General features: G+C 41.2%; 1 protein-coding gene across 2 annotated transcripts in view; it reads left to right on the forward strand.

The window, feature by feature from the left end:
• The first annotated feature begins 6263 nt into the window (after window positions 1–6263).
• The window catches only part of LOC114901241 (up-regulator of cell proliferation), a 91835-nt gene continuing 78730 nt past the window's right edge, over window positions 6264–19368 (forward strand). For both annotated transcript variants that reach the window (XM_029232889.1, XM_029232890.1), the window contains exons 1-2: window positions 6264–6795; window positions 17032–17153. The gene's annotated coding sequence lies outside the window, so the exon portion shown is untranslated. The remainder of the gene's footprint in view (window positions 6796–17031; window positions 17154–19368) is intronic.

Raw genomic sequence — 19368 nt, forward strand, 5'->3', positions numbered from 1 at the left:
TCTTCCTTACCTGAACTATGCCTGAAACTGAGCTCATCCACAAAGGCCCTCCTGATCCCACCGTATCATCTCTGGGCATGCTGATCATTCTAGTAACCGCCACCTCTCTGGCCATCCGGTACTTATCCCACATATGCACAAATGTAATTGGCCACGGTGGGAATAATTGTATCACAGAAGCCAGCAAGTGCTACAAATCAGGGCCATGTTTCATCCCACAGGGTTGTTGTTTTTTTGGTTTTTTTTTTTTTGCGGTACGCAGGCCTCTCACTGCTGTGGCCTCTCCCGCTGCGGAGCACAGGCTCCGGACGCGCAGGTTCAGCGGCCATGGCTCACGGGCCCAGCCGCTCCGCAGCATGTGGGATCTTCCCGGATCGGGGCACGAACCCACGCCCCCTGCATCGGCAAGCAGACTCTCAACCACTGCGCCACCAGGGAAGCCCCACAGGGTTGGTTTTTAAACACCTGCCAGTATACCACCAGTCAGTTCTTAGCTAGTATCTAATGTATCTAAATAGGTTGCACTTGGTAAGCACTCAGTACTCAGCATTGCTAGTTGTCACAACAGAAATGAGCTTGGGGAACAGCTAAGGTCATGTGAGGGGATCAGAGGACGTGCTAAAAAATGCAGTATGGCTCCAGGAACCTCAGAACAGTTCCTTTCCTGCTTCCCTCTGCTTTGTGTCCTCCACACCTCCACTACCACTCTGTAGGGGACTGTTTATACCCTCTGCACTAAGGCAAATCCCAGAGAGACCAGATGAGCAGTCAGGGGCAGGAAAAGCTAGTAGTACTGGCCAATGCCCCCCAACTCAGCAGGTTTCTCCACACCTGCAGGCATTCGCATGGGCTGTTCTCTGTCCCTAGAGCGCATATACCTCATAAACCGTGTGGCGAATGGTTACTAAGAGTTGATGATTCCTGAAGGCCCAGAAGTGGGGCTCAACTGACAGGTTCCAACTAGCACCAAGGAGTTTCAAATGCTAACTGGCATTTCAAGGAAAAACAGTGTGATTTGAAAGAAACTAGTTCACTAATATATCGCATTCCTGTGTCTTCCCAATAGAGGCTAGAAGACCCAGGTCTGAGTCCCAGCTCTGTCACTGGGAAAATAACTTTGACCTCTTTGAGCCTCAGTATAATTATCTGTTCAGTTGTAATTATAACACGTGCCTGCCAACCGGCCAGCACTAATGTTTGGCTATAATTCTGTAATGTGTATAACCGTACACAAGTATACCCAGTAAAGAGTCAAGGCTGACAGTTCACAGAGGATGCAGTCATTAGTATTACAAAAAGAAGAATGAGGAATGGATAGAGATATCTAGTACTGGAAGAATACAGAAGAAACTAACACTGATGACACCCTGGGAGAAAAACTGGGTGGCTGGGGACAGCAGTGGATGGGAGACTTTCCCCTGTAGACCCTTTTGTATTTTCTGAATTTTGAATCATGGGAATTTATTACCTATTCAATAAACACATAAATAATATATTTTATAAATTGTAAAGGACTAGGCAGGTTAAAATTGTGTAATAATTATTGTTATAAATAACATTGATGATAAAAGTGAGTCCTGAAAAGGGAAAAGGTTAAAGCATAGCAGATTACCAGAGGAAAATAGTTAAGCAAACCATTACACTTTAAATAGTTACACACTCAATTCTGTTACTGTGTTTCACTGAATCCAAGATCTCATTCAATGTACGACCATCTTATATAAAACTAAGAAAGAAAACACACTGGCAATTAAACTAAGACCAAATGCATTTTTTTTTCTATTCTTAATTGGATAGTCTTTTATTGTTGAGTTGTAAGAATTTTTACATATTCTGGATACATGTCCCTTTTCAGATATTTGACAAACAAATATTTTCCTTCATTCTGTGGGCTGTGTTCTTGCTATCTTCAAAAACAATCTTTTTTAATTGAAGTATAGCTGATTTACAATGTTGTGTTAGTTTTGGGTTACACCAAAGTGATTCACTTACACATATATATATGTTTTCTTTTTCATATTCTTTTCCATTATATGTTATTACAAGATATTGAATATAGTTCCCTGTGCTACACAGTAGGTCCTTATTGTTTATTTTATAGTATGTATCTGTTAAACCCAAACTCCTAATTTATCGCCCCCCAACCCTTTCCCCTTTGGTTACCGTAAGTTTGTTTTCTCTGTCTATGAATCTATTTCTGTTTGGTAAACAAGTTCATTTGTCTCATTTTTTAAAAATTCCACACACAAGTGATATCATTATGATATTCTTTACACTTAAAACTTTTATTTTAAAACTCAGCTTTAAGCTCACTTGGGCACATGCTTTTGTTTTTCACTCACTCATGCATACCACACACACCGAAAAGGAAAAACAAGTGAAATCAATAAATTGGTCCTTCCCGTTTAGAGTCCAATACTAACCCTGGGTCATGGATATCCTCAGTATCATCCTGTACCTTCCAGGCAACGATGATGTGGCAATTCTTCAACAGCCCTCCACTATACTGTTTCTGGAGTTTTCTTCCAAGCCACTGATACCCATTCCGCAAAGGCCCACAATACACAATCTCTTTGCACAAACCTCGGTGAGTAAAGAGGACCCAGCCTCACCGACCTGAGGGTAGGTGGAACCTTCCTTTCTGTGGTCTATGAAGCATCTGGTTAGCTTGGCGTGGAAACAAAGAACTGCAGTCCTTTCTCCAGCAACATTTATTCCATTGATATGAAGCTTATTCCCCACTGTTCTGCTTCTGTGCCTGTGTCCACAAAAGCTTTTATTTTCAGCATTAAGTCACAGTATCTTTTTTTTTAAAACACCTTTATTGGAGTATAATTGCTTTACAATGGTGTGTTACTTTGTGCTTTATAACAAAGTGAATCAGCTATACATATACATATATCCCCATATCTCCTCCCTCCTGTGTCTCCCTCCCACAGTATCTTCTTGAAGACATTTTTAAAGCAATTACTCAACACACCAACAATGCACTTAACCTCAATATACACTGCTGGGACATGGCTCTCGCATACAGATGGTGACAACCAAGTTACAACTGCTGCTGGGCTGACAGCGATTTTGAGCAGCATCCCAATTTCAGGGATGTGAAAATGTAAAAAACCAGTTCATCTTAGAGCAGATGAAATATGGTATTATCTATACTTTCCTGATTCTCCAAGTTCTCTCTGAAGAACTAGCATTCATAGTCAGAAAAAGAGTTAACTTTTTCTGAAAAGCTAAATCAAGTATTATGCAATCATTAAAAATGATAGTTTCTAAAGACTACAGGAGTAAAAGTCATGAAACAACATTAAGGTAAAAAGAGGGGGAAAAGGCAGAATATAAAACTTGATGCACCACGTGACTATGATAATCAGAAGCATACATTCACAGTGAAGAGACTGGAATGAAATCTTATCAAAACGTTAACCATAATTATCCCATGGGGCTACAGATGACTTTTTAAAAGATTGCATTTTGGGGTATTTTCCAAATTTTCTCTAAAGGATACATATTGCCTTAAAAAGCAACAAATAATCATTAATGTAAACATAAATGTAATGCTGCCACATAAATCCCTGTCCCTGTTGAAGACGTTTGGAAATGTTACACTGACACATATTCAGATTTTTAAATGTGAATTCTTATTTAATTGAAGGAAATACTTTATCAATAAACTGAAAGTTCACGTACAAATACTCAACTCTTTGGAAGAAACTTTTTAAAAAGGTATGAAGTTGGTTGGCAAGGGTTGTGGGTTGGGAGCTAAGGGGACAGCTAGTGCAAGGCCACCTCCTGATCAGGCCTCAGCCACTCCTCTTCCTCTGTCCTGAAGAGCTCCTGTTCAGTTCCAGTCCCTCAGGAGAGGCAGACTCACATTCAGCTCCAGGTCTAAGAGTAGCTGCACCCCTTACCATCCACCGGTTCAAGAATGAGCATGTGAAATGATTCATAACAAGGGGTGAAGGAAAAAAAAAATGATTTGCTGGGCTTTCTGAGAACTTCTGGAAGCCAACGCCTCCTTGTCTCCCAGGGTATGTCCAGTGAGCTCTGGGGCCCAGAGCTACTCAGTCCAGAGAATTTCACAAAAACAGAGCAGGAGCTCCAAAATCACTTCCAAAGCTCTATGGACCTCCAATTCTGTGAGGAAGGGTGGCTGGGTCTCTGTTACTTGCAGCCAGGGCTTCCTAACTCATCCCAGTGATGTCTTCTGACCACTGTGGGCTGTTTCTTCCAGGTCTTGATACAGAATTTGCGGGGTCCTTGTGCAAAGTGAAAATGCGGGGTTTCTTGGTCAAAATTATTGAGAATTTCAAGACGGTGACTGCACAGCATTAAAGTAAGGGCAGGGCCCTTCATAGCAAGTGAGACGTTACGAGTTATGAGTTACGAGTTACGAGTCACATACTGGTGAAGCCAGCTCTGCTTACTTCCTTTATTGGTTCCTATCAAGGAAAGTTCTCCCTGCCCTTGTGACCTCAATCACCTTACATCTACGGTTCCCATGTCATCCTCAAGGTCCAAACTTGTTACTCTCAGTTCTCCTTTTTGTAAATCTTACCAGCCTACATGTTCACACATTTAAGTTCAAACCTACCCTCCTTATCTCCCGCACCCTGCTCCCTGCCCTCACAATGTCTGATTCCCCAACATAGGCAATACTACTACCACCCACCCAGCTACCCATCTTGTGCACCTCCCTCTCTCACTTTCACCACATACTCTTTTTCAAGTCTTGTCAATTCTACCCTTCCACATCATCCAAGTACAGTTCTTGCCTCGGTATCCATTCCATGGTCATTCACTCGGATGAAGCCTTTGCTGGACTTTCACAATACCCTCCACTCTCCCTTTGTTCCAGTGCCTGGCCCACTCCAGGCCACATCAGAGCCAGAAGGTCCTAGGATGACAGATGACCTCTTTCAGAGAATAATTTGCCGAAAACATTCCTTTTTGGAGAGCTGTTTATTAAAAAGGAGCCATACCCTTAGAGATCCTGCTATCTCACCTCTGGCAATCAAGCCTAAGCTCACCACACAATGATGCTTATTACAGCATTATTTACTTTATATAAAATTTAGAATATCAGGGGCAGTTAACTCATACCGGGCACTTGATATATGCCAAGCATGTACTAAACATGTATCATCTAAGTCTCAAAAAAACACCTGTAAAAACATGTGGACACGGAGGGTGGGAATGATTAAGTGCCTTGCCCTCTGACATCCATGTCCAGTGTGTTTATTCACTACAGGTAATGATTAAATAAATTACTGGTAATGTACTTACGGAATGCTAATGTTAAAAATTACAGTTATGGGGCTTCCCTGGTGGTGCAGTGGTTGAGAGTCTGCCTGCCGATGCAGGGGACACGGGTTCGTGCCCCGGTCCGGGAAGATCCCACATGCCGCGGAGCGGCTGGGCCCGTGAGCCATGGCCGCTAAGCCTGCGCGTCTGGAGCCTGTGCTCCGCAACTGGAGAGGCCACAACAGTGAGAGGCCCGCGTAGCGGAAAAAAAAAAAAAATTACAGTTATGAATACTATTTCACAACATGAAAAATGCCCACGTTTAATGCTATATGAAAAAGCGGGATACAAAATATAGCATAATTTATTTTAACTATAGGTAAAAGATTGGTAGTAGATATGCTAGAATGTCAACAAACAGAACTGAAATCTGGCAGAACTGAAAATACTTTCTTTCTTCTACTGCTGTGCATTTTCCAAATTCTAGTTAATATATTAAACGCCTGCAAGGACTCCCAATTACTTACAGGACAAAAAAGTTATCCCAGCACTGCCCCTAAGGCCCACCCACTCCCATCCCCAGCTCCAGCTGCGCTTAAACCCCAGTCATCCCCTCCCCGCCCCAAGCCCAACCACGTCTCTCCCGGGCCACGAATCCCCTTGTCCCTTTTCTGCACCTGCAGAGACCCTACTCATCCCTTAGGGCCCAGCTCAAACCTCGACTCCTCTGCTCAGCCCTCCAGACCCCCCGACAAGGGCATACCCTCCTTCCTCTGGGGCCAGCCGCCGTCACTCTGCCCAGGATGCCCGCGCACGTGGCCCAAGGCGTGGCGAGTCCGCTACTGGTTCCAAGTGCCGGGTGGAGACGCTCCGCTCGCCCCGCCCCGCCCCGCCCCACGCTAGCCCCACGTCACCTCGCCCCGCCCCGCGCGCACGCGCTTCCCTTTTAAGGCCACGCGGGCGCTGGTTCTGCTTCCTTCACTGGCAGGGGTGACCATACCCTGTTCCTTCTCAGCCGCCGTTCACTTGGCGGCCGCGCCACCCCCGCCCGCGAATCGACGCTTCGGACTAGCAAGGAGCCCGAGGGCGGGAGGACTCCTTACCTTTTGGGTCCCCCTCAGCGCCATCCTGCCCCCGCTGCCAGAGGCGGCCACTTGCCGGCTCGGCCGCCGCGCTGGGCTGCAAGCTGGGAACGGCCGCCTGCGCGTGCGCGCCGCGGGGCACTATGGGGCGGTGTTCTGCCTGTGGCGCGTCTCGGCGCGTGTTGGCGCGTCCTGGCGCCGGCGAGCGATGCAGGCTCTGGCGACCCGGAGCGGCCGCGCCGCCGGTTGCCTCTCCCCTGGTCTCTGCCGCCCCGCGACCCTACCTCCCGGGTCAGTGAGGGTCTAGGGAGGCTGGCGGAGAGAGGGGCGGTCGTTGCTTTAACAGGGACCCGCCGAGCACCCAGGAGGTACCGCAACCATGCCCTCTGACCCACCCCCCCGCCGTGTTCCATCCCAGGCTGTCACATACTCCTGAAAGTAGTGGTTCTGCTTTGAACTTAATTCTGTAAGTATTCATCCCCTTTCATGTGTTATTTGTCAAATATGTTACAGCTCTTTCCATAGAAATACACGTAGTAGAGCTTTATATGCAGTGGAACTGGAGATGTGCATTTTCAGTAATGCTTTAGTTGATTTTGATGCACTGCCAAGGGTGAGAACCAGGGCCTTAAACTGTACATATCCAAACTTAACTGTCTTCTTCCCCCTTTTCCCAAGACCTGACAGGCATCTAGGTCAGAGTTTTTGGGCTAGGAGCTATTAGTGTGTCAAAGTCAGTTTAATGGGTTGCAACCAATATATATATATATTTTTAAAGAAATAAAATAGAATGCAAAATCTCAGTGCATTTCGCATAATAAAGGTGAGAATTGTCAAAGTTCCGTTGTGTGTGTTTGTGTGTGTGTGTGTGTGTAGATGATAATATTTATCCTCCAAATTTGGGCGCTTTTGAGAATGAAAGGGGGTGCAACTCTAGGACCAAAGGTGTAATCTGAGGCTGTCTCTGACCAACCAGGATGTATGGTCATCTGCATGTGAGTACGCAGAATATAAAATGTATCTCAGACATTTCCATGGTCCCCGGCCATGTCTTTGTCCAGAAGTCTTCAAGGATGCCCCGTGGCCTGCATGGATTGCATCCCATGCCATGGAAGCCCCTTCAAAATCCAGTGTTATCCAGTCTGGCTTACTATCAGGGGTTTACATCACTGCTCTGTTGACATTCCTTTACTCCTGGTTGCCCTCTAGAAAACTTCCTCTCTCTTTTTCCCCTAAAGCACAGCCATCATTCACCTTGTAAAGCCAGTTCAAGTCATTGCCCACTGAATGGCCCTGGTTGGGCACCACCTCTCCTTGGTGTAGCATGGCAACACAAATTCCTGTTAGTCCATGAGTCATCCATCCCCACATTGTTTACATGGCTCGCCCCTCATAGAACAAATGATCCTTAATTTTTATGAGTGTTTATAAGCTTGTGTGAGACTATGAACTTCAGTGACAGTGATGGTTATCCTTACTAATAATGTTAATTTCTAAAATTTCCAGAGAATTTGCATCACTTGTATAATCTAGAAAAAAGAAAAGAAACAGAATTGTGTTGAATAGCAAATGAAAAATTCCACTTCTCCTTCCTTTTGGTAGTCTAGAACATAGTCTTCTAAACTTTTTACATAGATTTTTATAGTTTTTTTATGTTGAAGTAATTTTAGATGTACTGAAGTCTTGCAAATATAATAAAAGATATGAAAATTGACAAATTGGACTTCATAAAAATGTAAAACTTTTGTGCTTCAAACAGCACCATCAAGAAAGCAAAAAGAACGAGAGAAAATACTTGCAAATCATATATTTGATAAGGATTCAGTATCCAGAATATATAAACTCTTACAAGTCAATAAAAAAGATAAACTCATTAAAAACTAGGCAAAGGATTTGAGTAGAAATTTCTTCAAAGAAGATATAGAAATGGCCAATAAGCACATAAAACAAAAAAAGCTCAACATCCTTAGTCATTACAAAAATGCAAATCAAGGCCACAGTTAGATACTACTTCATACTCTCTTGGCTATGTGCAAAAGGACAGATAGTAACAAGTGTTGGTGAGGCTGTGGAGAAGTTGAAACCCTCACACTTCACTGGTGGGAATATAAAATGGTGCAGCTACTTTGGAAAATAGTTTGGCAGTTCCTTAAAAAGGTAAACATAGAATTATATGACCTGGCAATTCCATTCTTAGGCATATACCCAAGAGAAATTGAAACATGTCCACCCAGAAACTTGTATACAGATATTTACAGCAGCATTTTTTATGCTAGCCAAAAGGTCAGAATAACCCAGATGTTGAGTGGATAAGCCAGATGTCATACAGCCACGCCGTGAAATAATTTTGGCAATAAAAAGGAATGAGGTAGTGATAATATGCTGTATCATGAATATATTCAATTTCTGGGGTTGCCATATCAAAGTACCAGAAACTGGGAGGCTTAACAGAAATTTACTGTCTCATAGTTTTGGAGGCTGGAAGTCTGAAATCAAGGTATTGGCAGGGTTGGTTTCTTCTGAGGGGTGTGAAGGAAAATCTTTTCCATGCTTATCCTCTAGCTTCTTGTAGCCTCAGGCATTCTGTGGCTTGCAGATGGTGTTCTTCCTGTGTCTTGATCTCATCTTCCCTCTAAGTGTATCTATCGCTGTGTCCAAATTTCCCCTCTTTATGAGGACTCAATCATTGGATTAGGGCCCAATACAGCTAATGACCTCATCTTTACTTGACATCTGCAGAGATCCAAATTTCAAATAAAGGCACATTCACAGGTACTGGGATTAGAACTTGAACATCTTTTGGGGGTACACATTTCAACACGTAACAGTGGATGAACCTCGAAAACATCATGCTGAAAGAAAGAAGCCGGTTACAAAAAGCTTCCATTTCCATATGATTCCATTTATGTGAAAGGTCCAGAATAGGCAACTCTAGAGACAAAGTGTATTAGTAGTTGCCTAGGGCTGAGGGAGAGCAGGATTGCTAGTGAGTAAATTATACGTCTGTAAAGTTGTTTGAAATATAACAATACTCAGAGTTCTTGTATACCCTTCATCCAGCTTTTAATGTTAGTGTATTACATAACTGTAATATAATTATTTAATTGAGAAAATTAACATCTATACAATACTCTTTACTAATTTACAGACTCCATTTAAATTTCATTAGTTATCCAAACATGATACCAAGGGGGAAAGGGGGGTGGGATGAATTGGGAGATTGGGGTCAATATACACTATTGATACTATGTATAAAATAGATAAATAATGAGAACCTATTGTATAGCACAGGGTACTCTACTCAGTGCCCTGTGGTGACCTAAATGGGAAGGAAATCCAAAAAAGAGGGGATACATGTATACATATAGCTGATTCACTTTACTATACAGTAGAAACTAACAACATTGTAAAGCAACTATACTCCAATAAAAATTTTTAAAAATAAACAAAATAGTTCAATAAAAGATGGTTCTTAAAAAAAATTATCCAAGCAATGTCTTTTTTTCTGGTTCAGGATCCGATTTAGGATCCCATGTTGTGTTGGTTTATCCTGTCGCCTTAGCCTCCTGGAATCTTAGACAATTTTTAGTCTTTCTTTGTCTTTGATGATCTTTGATGATCTTGACACGTGAAGAGTATGGGAAAATTATTTTGTAAGATGTCCCTCAATTTGGGTTTTCTGATTGATGAGAAATCAATCAATTTGGGTTTTCTGATTGACGCATTTTTGGCAAGACGATTACAGAAGTGATGTGCCCTTCTTGGTGCATCATATTAGAGGTATTAGAGGTACGTGAAATTCTGTTAAGTTGTTATTTATCAGATTTCTCCACTGTAAAGTTAAAAAATGTTCTTTTTAAATTAATAAGTAGCTTGTGGGGAGAAACTTTAAGACTTTGCATTTACCTTATTTTTTAAATCAGAGTTTCATCCAGTAATTTTAGATTTCATTCTTGCTCACAGCAATTATTACTGTGGTATTTACCAAATGGTGATTTTCTATTTCCTATTTTCTTTCTACCTTTGTTAAATGGAATTCTACTCTAAGGAAGAGCTGTCCTTTCCCCTCCATTTATTTACAGACAGTCCCTGACTTACAGTGGTTTGACTTATAATTTTTTGATTTTACGACAGTGTGAAAGCAATAGAAGTTGAGTAGAAACTGTACATCGAATTTTGAATTTTGATCTTTTCCTGAGCTAGTGATACGTAGTATGATACTGTCTTGTGATGCTGGGCAGTGGCAGTGAACCAGTGCAGTGCATTTTCAACTTATGGGTTTATCAGGACACAACCCCACCATATTTTGAAGATCTGTATTTATTTATTCAATTATTTTGTTTATAACAGTATGGACTCATGGATGTTTATTCTATCAGTTTTAATCCATTAGTGTCATTTATTACGCTGCTCAAATTGTCCCAAATTTGGCCATTGAAAGCTTGTAGGGAGCCTCTAAGATGGCCTCCGACAATACCTACCTCTTAGTATTCAGGCCCTTTCTTAATCTCTCCTTGAGTGTGGGCTGGATATAGTGACATTTCTAATGAATCGAAAAGGTGATGGGATGTCACTGCTGAGATTAGGGTTAAGTAAAAGACTGGCTTCTCTCTTGAGCAGATACTCTTGCTTTCTCATTCTCTTGTTCCCTTGCTCCTTCACTTCCTCACTGTGTTGGAAACCAGCTGCCATATTGTGAGCTGCCCTGTGGAGAGGCCCCTGTGCCAAGGAACTGAGACAGGCCTCCTAGCAATAGCTAGTGAAAAACAGGCCCTCAGCCCAACACCCCACAAGAAACTGAATCCTGCCAACACCATAGTAATGAGCTTGGAAATTCATCCTTCCTTATTTAAGCCTTGGGATGATCCTGGCTGACAGCTTGACTGCAACCCCATGAAAAACCTTGAGCCAAGGGAATCTATATTAGTTTGCTAGGACTACCATATGTACCACAGGCTGGGTGCCTTAAACAGCACAAATTTATTTTCTCACAGATCTGGAGGTTAGAAGTCCAAGATCAAGGTTCTGGCTGACTTGGTTTCCAGTGAGGGCTCTCTTCCTGGTGTGTAGATGGCCTCCTTCTCACTATATATTTACATGGTCTTTCCTTGGTGCATGTACATAGGGAGTGGGGCTGCATGGGGAGAACACTAGTTCTCTGGTGTGCCTTATAAGGACACTAGCCCTATTGGATCAAAGCCCAATGTTATGACCTCATTTAACCTTAATTACTTCCTTAGAGGCCCCATCTCCAAATACAGCCACACTCAGTGGTAGGGCTTCAAAATATGAATTTGGGGGGGGGAAATAAACAAGGACCAGGAAAGAGGCAACTTAGCAAGACAGAAAACTTACAGACAATAACTGCTTTACTGCAGCCAGACACCATGGAACAAAATGGGCCGTCATCCCCCTCAGCAAAGGTTAAGTGGGGAACCTAGACTTCCATGATTGTCTTGCTGGGATGATTTCAGAAAAGACCAAGAGAAGCTGGGATTGTCATGGCCACCCAATAATAACGAGACCTTTCCTCCTTCATAGTGTTCATGAAAGTCATGAACATGTAGGGAGCAGTTACAAGGCACTCTCCCCTCTTCCCCCCACCGTCCATGCCTCGTATTAGGGTTCTCCTGAGAAACTAGAGGGAGGTGGGAAGAAGACATGAACCAGGGACACTAAGGGCAAGAGAAGATTGATATCAGCTCAAGCATTTGCACTTGAGCTTTTGTTCTGTTCAGGCTCTCAATAGATGGGATGATACCCACCCACTTTGGGGAGGACCATCAGCTTTACTCAGTCCACCAATTCAAATGCTAACCTCTTCTGGAAACACTCTCACAGCACATCCAGAAATAATCTTTACAATCAAGGCATTCTATAGCCCAGTCAAACTGACATATAAAATTAATCATCATACCCTCCCAGCCAGGGTGATGGAATTTCACCCCCACTTGGCAGAACTGAGGTGGGGTCTTCCTTTCTGTGCTGATGTGATGTCAGAGGAGCCTACAAAACATAAGATTTAAATAGGATCTGAGTCTCAATGCAGTAATCAAAATGTCCAGGGTACAACTGAAAATCACTCATTATACCAAGAACCAAGACTATCTTAACTTGAGAAAGACAAGATAATCATCAGACACCAAACCAGAAATGACACAGAGACGGGCATTTTCTGACAAAGGTTTTAAAGCAGGCATGAGAAAAATACTTTAATTAAAAAATTCTGAAAATGCTTGAAACAAAAAACTAGAAAGTCTCAGCAAAGAAATACAAAGAGGAACCAAATGGAAATTTTAAAACTGAATATTACAACAAACGACATAGTAAACTCACTAGAAGGATTCAGCAGCAGAGTGGAAATGATAGGGAAAGGGTTGGTGAAAGTAAAGATAAAACAATAGAAATTAACCAGAGAAAAATAGATTGGAAAAAAAAAAGTGAATAGAGGCTCAGGGACCTGTGGTAGTATAACAAATGATCTAATATTTATCTCATCTGCATCCCAGAGGGAGAGGAGAAAGGGGGTGGGTTTGAAAACATATTTGAATAAATAATGACTGAAAAAAAAATTTGGCAAAAGACATAAAACTACAGATTCAAGAAGCTGAGCTAACCCAAAATAGGATGCACCCCCAAAAATATCACGCCAAGATACATCATAGTCAAAATTCTGAAAACTAAAGACGAACAATCTTGAAAGCAGAAAGAAAAAAATAATACTTTACCTATAAGTAAAAAACAATTTGAATTACAGCAAGTTTCTTATCAGAAACCAAAGAGGCCAGAAGGAAGGGGCATCACATTTCCAAGTGCTGAAAACAACTATAAGAATTCTATATGCAGTGAAAATATTCTTCAGGAATAAAGTGTATAGATATCAAGACATTCTCAGATGAAGGAAAACTAGAAGGGTTTGTCACCAGTAGATCCACCCTATATTTTTTAAAAAGGGCTGAAGGAGGTTCTTGAACTGGAAAGGAAATGATAAAAGAAGAATTCTTGAAACATCAGGAAAGGAGATAGGACAATAGAAAGAGTAAAAATATTAGTTAAATACAATGGAATTTTTTCTTAAGTTTTCTAAATTACATTTGGTGATTGAAGCAAAAATTGTAACATTGTCTATGGATCTCAAAGCATGTAGGGGAAATATTTAGGACAATTGTATTATAAATGACAGAGGGTAAAGGAACTGAAAGGATTGAAAGGTTTTTACACTTCACTCAAACTGGTGAAATCTTGACACCAGAGGACTATGAAAAGTTATGTGTGCATAATATAATACAACAACTAAATGTCTATACAAAGAGATACATTCAAAAGCACTATTGATAAAGCAAAATGGAATTCTAAAAGAAAAAAAGGTACAAGTAACCCAAAGGAAGGCAGAAGAAAACAGAGGAAAGAAACAAAATGAAACCAAAAACCCCACTGAAGTCCTAGCATATCAATAATTATATTACATGTAAATGTCTGAATATACCAACTAAAAGAGAAGAACAGAGTAGATAAAAAACAAGACCCTACTATATGCTCCCCACAAGAAACTCAGTTCAAAATTAATGGTATAGGTAGGTTGAAAGTAAAAAGATGGCAAAAGATATGCAATGCAAACATTAATCAGAAAAAAGCTGTAGTGGCTACATTAATGTCAGATAAAGTAGACTCTAGAGCAAAGAAAATTACTAGGGTCAGAGAGGGGCATTTCATAATACTAAAAGGGTCAGGCTATCAAGAAGACGTGGCAATCCTAAATTTGTATGTACCAAACAACAGAGCTGCAAAATACTTAAAGCAAAAATGGACAGAACTGAGAGGAGAAATTGACAAACCCATGATTATAGTTGGAGACTTCAATGCCCCTCTTTCAATAATTGACTGAACTACATGGAAAATCAGCAAGGTTATATAATAACTCAACAGTACCATAAATTAACAGGATGCAGCATGCACACACACACACCACTTCACCCAACAACAGCAGAATACACATTCTCTTCAAGTTCCCGTGGGTAGTTTACCAAGATAGACCACTTACCATGATAGGGCCATAAAACAAACTTGAACATGTTTAAAATAATTGAAATCATACTGTGTGTGTTCTCACCACAAATGAACCAAGCTAAAAATCGGTAACAGAAAGATAACAGGAAAATCTCCAAACAGTTGGAACCAAGTTGCTAAATAATCTCTTGAGTCAAATAGGAACTCTCAAGGGAAATAAAAACAACACGTTGAACTAAATGAAAATGAAATTAAAAGATACCAAGATGAGTGGGCTATAAAGTAGTGCTAGAGAAAAATTTATAGCACCAAATTCTTACATTAGAAAAAAGGGAAAGTCTCAAGAAAATCATGTAAGCTCTCACTTTAGGATCCTATCCAGTGCAGAAGTAGGGAAATAATGAAATTGAAAGTAGAAAAACAATAGAGAAAGTAAGCAAAAGATGGTTCTTTGAAAAGATCAATAACATTGCCAAATGATGCAAATTAGCAATATCAGAAATGAAGTGGGATACCACTACAAATCTTGTAGATCTCAAAGGAGTAATAAGGAAATATAAATAATTTTACATACATAAATTTGACAACTAAAGTGAAATGGACTAATTCCTCAAAAATCATCCAATATGAAATATAAATTTTTTATAGTTCTATAAATGTTAAAGAAATTGAGTTTTTAATTTAAAACCTCCCAAGAAGGGACTTCCCTGGCGGTCCAGTGGTTAAGACCCCATGCTTCCAATGCAAGGGGCGTGTATTCAATCCCTGGTCAGGGAACTAAGACCCCACATGCCATGCAGTGTGGCCAAATAAATAAATAAATAAAATAGAAATAAAACATAAAAACTCCAAAGAAAGAATCAGATGTTTTCAGCAGAGAATTCTACCAAACATTAAAAGAAGAAGCAATTCTACACATTATCTACCAGAAAGCAGAAAAGGAGAAATTCCCCAACTCATTTTGTGAGGCCAGTATTATCCTGATACCAAAACCATACAAAGACCATTCAAGAAAGGAAAACTGCAGATTAATATCTCTCATGAATACAGATGCAAAAAATCCTCAATGAAACATTAATAAGTGGAATTCAGCAATATATAAAAAGAGCTTTGGGATTCTGGGAAGACAGAGTAGGAAGTGTCGGGAACCTTGTCTTCTTTCCTGGACAATTATACTTGCAGAATCTGCTTGATATAGCTATGTTGGAACTCTGAAGTCTATTCAGACTTGCAACTTCAAGGAGAAGGCTTGAACGGGAAATTGCAGTTAATTTTGGTCAATTTCAGCAATTGCTACCCATCCCCCAACCTCAGCTCTGAGACAGTTGTGCATTTGGACCAGGAGCAGCTTACATGCAGCTTGCTGACCCAAGGTGGGCAATAAGGACCCTGTCCTCCAAGTATCAGGGACCTGTTTTCTGATTGTTGATTGCTGCTTCTGATAATGGAAGTACAGACATAGAACTGGGCAGTCATTGCTGCACCACCCCTCCCATTGTTGCAAGCCCCAAGCCCTACAGTTGAAACAACTTCTAGGAGATTTAAAGAGCTGGCACTTTTCTCTCCATCTTTATTTATCTTTTCTCCTTATTTTGGGAGACATTTAAGGACTAGGACATTCAAAAGCAACCCATGTACAGATCACCATACATGTCTAAGGAAAAACACAGACTCAGACCTGATAAGACCTTAAGTTTATACCTCAGGCTTATCCCTGGGAGAGAGAGCATAAAACAATAAAAATACCAATAACAATACCAACAAAAATACCAATAAAGTAAACAAAATGAAAGGAAACCCTTGAGAAATGGAACAATCTGATTTCCAGACTTACTACATTGTTAGATTCAAATATTAAATTTTCAGGGAAAAAATTATAAGATGTGCAAAGAAACAGGAAAAAATTTTTTTCCATGCAAAGAAAAAAAAATCAACAGAAACTGGTGAGAAAGGCCATACGGCAGACCCAATAGACAAAGAATTAAAAAAAACCTGTCTTAAAGATGCTCAAAAAACTAAAGGAATACACGGAGAAAGTCAAGATAATGATGTATGAACAAAATGGAACTATGAATAAAGAGAAAGTATAAGAACACACCAAAAAGAGATTCTGGAGCTGAAAAGTACAGTAACTTGAATGAAAAACTCACTAGATCCCAGAGTATCAACATGCATTGTGGAAGTCCCAGAAGAAGAGAGAGACAGACAGGAGCAAAGGGATTATTTGAAGAAATAATGCCTAAAAACTTCCCAAATTTGAAGAAAGACATGAACATAAACACTCAAGAACCTTAATGAACTCCTAATAAGATGAATTCAAACAAGGTCACACTGAGACACAGAGACTGTTGAAAGCAAAAGAAAATCTTGAAAGCAGCAAGAGAGAAGTGATTCATCACATAGAAGTGATCTTCAGTAAGATTATCAGCAGGTTTCTCACTTGAAACTTTGGAAGCCAAAGGTCAGTGGGCTGGTATATTCAAAGTGCCAAAAGAAAAACACCCAAAAGTGTCAATCAAGAATCCTAAATCTGCCCCAAACTGTCCTTAGAAGGGAGGGAGAAATTAAACCAAAAGCTAGCACAAGGAATAAATAATAAAGATTAGAACAGAGATGATGAATGAAATATAAATTAGAAAAATGACAGAGAAAATGAATGAAAACAAAACTTTTTTTTTTTTTTTTTTTTAAAAAGGAAGCTACTGGGAAGATGGTGGAGCCAGAAACACCAGGAACCTGTCTACCCAACTAGGCAAAAATTGCACCAGCAGAATCATCTGATGTAACTTTTGGAGCTCTGGAGTCTGTTGAACACAGGTAACTTTTAGGGGAACCCTTGGATGGTAAACTTCTGTCAATAATCAGCACTTGGCACAGTAGCAGCTACCAATTCCCAACACACAATCTGTGTGACTGTGTTCCTGGAGCAACTTGCACCCAGCTTGTGAGAGTCAGGGTGGGCAACAAGTACCTTTTCTTTCAAATATCAGGGTTCTGTTATATGATTGTTGATTGCTGCTTCTGATCACAGAGGTGCAGACAAATAGAGCTAGAGGGGAGCCATTGTTGTTGCACCTCCTCCCATTATTGCAAGCCCCTACCCCATCTGGCTCAAGTGTCTTTCAAGATATTTAAAGGCCAGCACTCTTCATCCCCCCTTCATTTTTTGCTTTTCCTCTTTTGGGAGACAGACATTAAAGGCTAGACTATTAAAAAACAACTGCATATATGGGTAAAATTAGAAAGTGATTACGCATGCGTAAGAAGAGTCTCAGAAAAGACATAAGCCCTTAACTTTACACCTTAGGCTGATTCTCAGGACAGAGACAGCCTATGGCAATCAAAAACAACAACAGCAAACCCTGGGGAAGGGGGAAGAATCTGATTTCCAGAGCTACCACATTATTAGATTCAAATGTCCAGTATTCAACAAAAACATTACAAGGCATACAAAAAAACAGGAAAGTGTGGCCCATTCAAAGGAAAAAAATATATCAACAAAATATGTCCCTGAAAAGAGTTTATGGAAGGAGGGGAGGCAAGATGGTAGAGTAGAAGGATGTGAGCTCACCCCTTCTTATGGAAACACCAGAATCACAACTAACTGCTGAAAAACCACTGACCAAAAAAAAAAAAAAAGCTGGAACCTACCAAAAAAGATAGGATACCCTAAATCCTAAATCCAAAGGCAAAGAAGAAGCCACAAAGAGATGGTAAGACAGGTGCAATCACCATAAAATCAAATCCCATACACACTGGGTGGAAAATAGTTATACCACAGCAGTTCTCCTACAGGAGTGAAAGTTCAGAACGTCATGTCGGGCTCCTCAGCTTGGGGGCCTGGGAATGGGAGGAAGAGCCCCCAGAGAGTCTGATGTTGAAAGCCACTGGGGTTTGACCACAGGACTGGGGGAAAGAGAAACTCCACTCTTGGAGGGTGTACACAGGGTCTCATGTGCACCAGGACCCAGGGAAAAAAGCGGTGACCTCATAAGCGACTGGGCCAGACTTAGCTGCTATTGTTGGAGGGTACCCTGCAAGGTAGGAGGCAACTGTGACTCACTGTGGGGAAAGGGACACTGGTGGCGGTGGCTGTGGCAAGTGCTCATTGGCGTGGGCCCTCTAGGAGGGTGCCATGTTCTCACCAAGACCTGGCACCACGCAACAGCCTGAAGGCTCCAGTGCTGGGACACCTCAGGCCAAACAACCAACAGGACTGAAACATAGCCCCATGCATCAGCAGACAGGCTGCTTAGTGTCTTCCTTAATAAACAGCCACCCAATAATGCACACACACTCAGACACAACCCTGCCCACCAGAGGAACCAGACCCAGCTCCACCCACCAGTGGGCAGGTACCAGTCCCTCCCACCAGACAGCCTCAGGTGGCAGACAGCAGAGGCAAGAGAACTACAACCCTACAGCCTGTGGAACAGGAACTGCAATCACAGATAGTTAGAAAAAATGAGATGGCAGAGGAATATGTCCTAGATAAAGGAACAAGATAAAACCCCAGAAGAACAACTAAGCGAAGTGGAGATAGGCAACTTACCTGAAAAAAATTCAGAGTAATGATAGTAAAGATGATCCAAGATCTCAGAAAAAGAATGAAGGCACAGATCAAGAAGACATAAGAAATGTTTAACAAAGACCTAGAAGAACTAAAGAACAAACAGAGATGAATGATACAATAACTGACATGAAAAATACACTAGAAGGAATTAGTAGCAGAATAACTGAGGCAAAAGAACGGATAAGTGACATGGAAGGCAGCATGGTGGAAATCACTGCCGCAGAACAGAATAAAGAGAAAAGAATGAAAAGAAATGAGAACAGTCTGAGAGACCTCTGGGAAAACATGAAATGCACCAACATTTGCATTACAGGGGTCCCAGAAGGAGAAGAGAGGGAGAAAGGGCCTGAGAAAATATTTGAACAGATAGTAGCTGAAAACTTCCCTAACAAGGGAAAGGAAACAGTCACCCAAGTCCAGGAAGTGCAGAGAGTCCCAGGCAGGAGAAACCCAAGGAGG

The sequence above is a fragment of the Monodon monoceros genome, unplaced genomic scaffold (genome assembly GCF_005190385.1).
Source record: "Monodon monoceros isolate NGI ecotype Baffin Bay Population unplaced genomic scaffold, NGI_Narwhal_1 Super_Scaffold_2, whole genome shotgun sequence".
NCBI lineage: Eukaryota > Metazoa > Chordata > Mammalia > Artiodactyla > Monodontidae > Monodon > Monodon monoceros.